The sequence below is a fragment of the Rutidosis leptorrhynchoides genome, chromosome 7 (genome assembly GCF_046630445.1).
Source record: "Rutidosis leptorrhynchoides isolate AG116_Rl617_1_P2 chromosome 7, CSIRO_AGI_Rlap_v1, whole genome shotgun sequence".
NCBI classification, from domain to species: Eukaryota; Viridiplantae; Streptophyta; class Magnoliopsida; order Asterales; family Asteraceae; genus Rutidosis; species Rutidosis leptorrhynchoides.
Window position 1 is genome coordinate 12,144,163 of NC_092339.1, and position 6,611 is coordinate 12,150,773.

Consider the following 6,611-nt stretch of genomic DNA (forward strand, 5'->3'; position numbering starts at 1 on the left):
AGATCGAATGAGAGCTACACGCACAGGCCAAGGTCACGCCATTATTAAACCAGAAGTTAATGCTCCAGATTATGAAATCAAAGGACAAATCCTACACATGGTAACTAATCAGTGCCAATATAGTGGTACGCCAAAGGAAGATCCAAACGAACATCTTCGTACGTTTAACAGGATCTGTACACTATTCAAAATCCGAGAAGTTGAGGATGAACAGATCTATCTCATGTTGTTTCCCTGGACTTTAAAGGGAGAAGCCAAAGATTGGTTAGAATCGTTACCTGAAGGGGCGATTGACACATGGGATGTCTTAGTTGAAAATTTTCTTAAACAATTCTTTCCAGCATCCAAAGCCGTGAGACTTCAAGGAGAAATTGTTACGTTCGCGCAAAAGCCAAATGAAACGTTATATGAGGCGTGGACAAGATTCGGAAGGATGTTGAGAGGATGTCCTCAACACGGATTAGATACTTTTCAAATAGTACAAATATTCTACCAAGGCGTAGACGTTGCTACACGAAAAGACATCGACATAACAGCTGGTGGTTCCATTATGAAGAAAACCGCAACTGAAGCTTACAAAATTATTGATAACACAGCCTCCCACTCGCATGAGTGGCACCAAGAAAAAGATATTGTTCGTTCATCTAAAGCGGCTAGAGCCGATTCTAGCCATGACTTTGATTCCGTTTCAGCAAAAATAGATGCTTTCGAAAGACGAATGGAAAAGATGAATAAAGATATTCACGCAATACGAATCAGTTGTGAGCAATGCGGTGGACCACACTTATTGAAAGATTGTCACATTGAACCAACGATGGAACAACGAGAGAATGTTTCCTATATGAACCAAAGGCCGGGAAATAATTATCAAAATAATTATCAACCGCCAAAGCTAAACTTCAATCGAAATCAAAACATTCTTTACAATCTAAATGGACCCAACAATAATTCGTACAACCAACAAGGTCCGAATAATCAACCGACTCAAAACAACACTTTCAATCAACAAAGACCTAGCTTGTATAAACCATCACAACAAACCGAAGAGAAAAAGCCAAATCTAGAAGAAATGATGGCAAAGCTAATGGAATCTCAAACACAATTTATTACATCTCAAACCCAAACGAATGAGAGGTTTGATCAGTCATTAAGAACTCAACAAGCTACCATTGTGAATCTAGAAAAACACGTTGGTACTCTTGCTAGCATGATGAGTAAGAGGGAACAAGGAAAGCTACCGAGTAATACTGAAGTAAATCCTCAGAATGAGAATGTTAATATGGTCTCAACGAATTCTGAAAAACCAGCTCCAGAAAATGGGAAGGTTTTAGATGTGAGTAACAATGAAGAAGTTACACCACCACCACCCGAGTATGTAAAGCCAGTGGTGGCACCATACAAACCACCCATCCCATTTCCAAGAAAAGGAGTGGAGTATGAGCAAGTAATAGGTAATAAAGTTGGTGATACCATTGGAAAGAAGAAGAAGAAAAAGAATAAGAAAGTGCAAGAAACAAAAACAGTAGAAGTAAACCCGGTGAATACAGTTCCATCAAAACCTCCACCTAGGGTAGGTGATCCGGGTGAATTTATTGTTCCTTGTCTACTTAGCGATTGTGTCATGTATGATGCACTAGCAGATTTAGGTGCAAGTGTGAGTGTTATGCCTCTTTCATTATATAAGAGATTAGGTGTAGGTGAGTTAAGTCCAACGGATATGAGTGTTCGACTCTTTGATCAAACCATTAAGCACTCAGTTGGAATTGCTGACAACCTACCCGTTCAAGTAGGTAATTTAACCTTTCTAGTCGAATTTATTGTCATTGACATAGAAGAGGACCCAAACGTTCCTCTAATTTTAGGTCGACCATTCTTTGCGTCCACCGGGGCGTTATTTGATGTAGGAAATGGAAGAATGACACTTAAAAGTGGTGACAAATCAATCACCTTTATGATTCGAAAGTCTAAATCTCCACCAACCAAAGCCATTGAACCAATAAAAACGATTGGTAATAACCATGTTGTTTTACCAACTCCAGCGGTAGTGCTAAACAATAATGAAACGCCTAAGTGTGGGGAAAATGAAGTAACACCTAATGATGACTTGATAATAAAGAACCCCGTTGTTGATACGAAATTAGATGACCCCGTTATTAACAGTTCAATTAAGAAAGTTTTTAAACGGGTTATTGATGCTAAAAGTAAGGGGAACTTTAAGTTATGTAACCGATTAGTATCCAATCTGTCGCCTAAAGAAAAGGCGAAACTAGTTGAAATTGTGGATATTACGGGAGAAGCTAGTCAATGGCTTAAAGAAAAAGTCACAGATATGCAAGTTGATTATGGACCAAGAGAAATTGACGATGAAGTTAATCACAATTTCGACACCACAGCTACCTAAGTGTGGGGAGATTCAAGTGTTCTAAAAAGAAAATGCTGTCTAGAGTTAGTTGTTCTGTTCTCGTGTAGTTCCGAGAATGGAATCCGATTGGTCTTTTCCGCTAGCAGACACTAAAGAACTAGTTTTCTCCCTCCATTCTGATTTTTTTTTTCGTTTTATAGGTTTTATATGAAATTAATATGCTTTTCAAATTTAAGTTTTTGTGTGATTTTAAAAACAAAATTTACTTTATTTCATTAAGTTTAAAAAAAATTGATTTCTAAAATTCGTCGTGAGTTGAAGACTAGGTCGTTGAGCCGAAATTGCTTTACCCGAGGGCGGGACGACAAATTTTGTTATCATTATTTTTAATTTTATTGATTTAAAGTATGCCAAAAAAATATTAAATATTATAAATTTTTGAAAGTAGGGTAATATACCAAACTTCAAAAATATGTATATGTATGTTTGTATTTTATTATGTACAAAACAGGGTAAAACAATGTACTTTCAAAGACTGTCATTAAGTTCAGCAAAAACTACTAATTTTAACAACAAGACGCAAAATAACAAATGTGATATAACAAATGAAGGAATGAACGATGAGGCGCCATCAATCATTCAACGAGCTTGGTAATTACAAATTGGGTATTTTTAATCACTTTTCTATGCTAATCACCCTCATGAATTTATAATTATAGTCTGATTTCATGCAAATGAGGGCATTGCATGATCTCAAGTGTGGGGAAGGGTTATAAATTCTCTCGGGTTTACACTTGGTTTAATTGCCAAATTTTGTGAAAATTTGAAAAATTTTCAACTAAATGAATTTAAAATCATGTTTATACATATTTATGAACGATGAAAACTAGGTGTTAATACCGAAATTTTCGTTACCTCGAAAAGGACATAAATTAAGAAACGAGCCAAAACGCTAGAATTCATTTAAAATGGAATAGAAGAAAATAAAAAGGCAAAGAAAGAAATTAAGTGTGGGGAGAATGTACCAAGTTATTCAATTGAAAACTATCTATCACATGTTCTGTAAAGATATTGCAGGTACTTTTGCTTTGGACGATACTAATCAGTTTTACCCAATTTACTGTAATATATTTAAAAGAAGAGATGGATCTACACGATGCATCAATTCCATCATTAAAAGGAAGTAAAGTCTTCCGAAAAAGACACGCACTTCTTAATTAAGGTCATGAAGTTGTCGTCCAGACCAGCTGTAGGTTGACGAAAAATCTAGAAAAGTCATCTCTAAAATCAGCAGGAAATCCACGGACCTCAGCATCAAACAGGGTCGCCAAGTGGTCAGATTTATCCTAACCATGAGAAGGATTTATCTCGTACAATGGGGAGGCACCGTGCAAATTAGCTTGATAAGACTAATGAATCAGATCCCCAGAAAGGATAATCTCCTTAAAAGATTAAAAATCAGCTTTTAAGACTGATATTACTCAATCCTTGAGATTAACCTTAAAGATTGAGAATTCAAACTCATGGAATTCGATGATATCTAAACTCGAGCTTGAACGAGAAAATATTTTGATCAAAATTACAAACCGATTTGTTTTCTGAAAACCCATTTTCAATGCGTTCATTACCATTGAACGTAAAATCCTAGGAATTCAACTGGAATTCATTAGGTCACCTGAACCAAATCGGGTGTCAACCGTAAGAACGGTGGTTGCATAGCATGGTCGGAGACAGGACCTTGTGCCAGACCGAAAAATCATAGGATGATCTTTACTATTGCTCCTACCAAGGATAGTACTAGCATCCGACACGTAATTAGACCATGAACAAATGCATGTCATGAGACATTGCCTTAACAGTTTCTTGTTCATCGCTTTCCTTTACAACCAGACGGTAGTTTACCGAAAGGTAATATACGGAACAAGTAAACTGGATGTGTGCTTTCCGATACCGGGATAGTAGTGGATTACACGAACCTAAAAGTTTTAGCCAAAATATTGATCCACAAATATATTTTGCAACACCGATGGTGGGTCAAATCAGAAAACTTGTCTAGGGTAAAATCTAGCTTGAATTTTCAAAAGATCAAATGTTTTCATAAAGATCCAATTTCCTAAAGGATCTAAATTTTCATAAGTCATGTGGGACTGTAAACCGCCTTTCAAATGTGCACTTTGCTTTGGAAACCGAAAGTAAATCGGCTATTTGATTGCAAGTGTCGTTGACCTACACCCAAGGCAACTGTGGATGACACACCCACCTTTAACTATGGTTCTATCATTACTATCATTGTTTATACCGCTATATCAAAATCACTAATGTATTAAGTGTGAAGAATAAAGAAGTGATTTGTATGTTTTTATTTCAAGACTGTATTGCTTGAGGACAAGCAACGCTTAAGTGTGGGAATATTGATAATGCTAAAAAGGAACATATATTTCATAGCATTATCCCCCAAGAAATACAAGATTTTAGTTGCAATTGTTCCATTTTCAAGTAATATTCGTTTATATTAAATAAGTGCGAAGACAAAAGGCGAAAACGATGAATTGAAGACAGAAAGGTCCAAAAAGCTCAAAAGTACAAGATACAATCAAAAAGGTTCAAATTATTGATGAGGAACGTCTAAAAATGACAAAAGTACAAGTTACAAAACGCAAAGTACACGATATAAAATAGTACGCAAGGACGTTCGAAAATCCGGAACCGGGATATGAGTCAACTCTCAACGCTCGACGCAACGGTGTAAAAATTACGAGTCAACTATGCACAAGAATAAAATATAATATTTAAATAATTCATAATAAGAATAATATTAAATAATAAAAAGTTGTTAATTGAGCATAGTTCAGGGGTCATAAATGAAAATTTAAATCTATATTTCGCCTATAAAAGGCCTCGTTCTCTGCTCGATCTATCATCCCATTTTTCCAATCTCTCTCTCTCGTATATGTAATAAAAATATATATAATTTTAATTTTAATTTTAATTTTAATAATTTTAATTATGATTTAATTTAGTTATGGTACAAATGATTTACGGGTTTTAAGTCAAAACTCTGTCCGTGCAACGCTACGCGATTAATCACCACTGTAAGCTATGTTCTTCCTTTTTAATTTAATGTCTCGTAACTAAGTTATTATTATGCTTATTTGAGCCGAAGTAATCGTGATGTTAGGCTAAAATATTAAGATGGGGTTATTGAACTTTGGACCATAATTAAGGTTTGGGCAAAAGATCGACACTTGTGGAAATTGGACTATTGACTATTAATAGATGGGGGGGTATTGTCTAATTGAGTGACAACTCATTGGAGTCTGTCGAACCTATCTTCAAATTAATTAACCTAATAATTAATAATAATTATGGTTGTCCTATTTAGTGACGTTCATATGAAATCTGTTATAATCATTTAATTAATCAATTGGGTTGGGTAATTGATTATTCATTCTGATCAAGTGGATGAATTAATATTCATAAACTAATTAAAACAGGGGTGGATTACATACAGTGATAGCCGGTGTAATTGTTGACAGAAGTGATAACTGCGTCACAGTTTAAATCCTTAATCAGTTGGAATATTTGACTTCGGGTATAAGGGTAATTTGACGAGGATACTCGCACTTTATATTTATGACCGATGGACTATTATGGACAAAAACCAGATAGACGTATCAAATAAACCAGGACAAAGGACAATTAACCCATGGTAATAAATTAAAATCAACACGTCAAACATCATGATTACGGAAGTTTAAATAAGCATAATTCTTTTATTGTATTTCTCATCGTATCTTTATTTACTGTCATTTTATTACTTGCAATTTTATTTACTGTCATTTTATTTATTGCATTATTTTACGCACTTTAATTATCGTCATTTATCTTTACGCTTAAAAATATAAAATCGACAAACCGGTCATTAAACGGTAAAAACCCCTCTTTTATAATAATATTACTACTTATATATATATATATATATTTATATAAATATAGTTTTATAAAAATATAGTACGTAATCACTAGCTCCCTGTGGAACGAACCGGACTTACTAAAAACTACACTACTCTATGATTAGGTACACTGCCTATAATGTTGTAGCAAGGTTTAGGTATATTCCATCCGTAAATTAATAAAACTTGTGTCATATTTTGTAGTATTTTGTATTAAAAATAATACTATTTCGTACCCTCACGCTACATCATCAATATGCGTTATACATAATTACATTCGAGTGAAATAAGAGGCT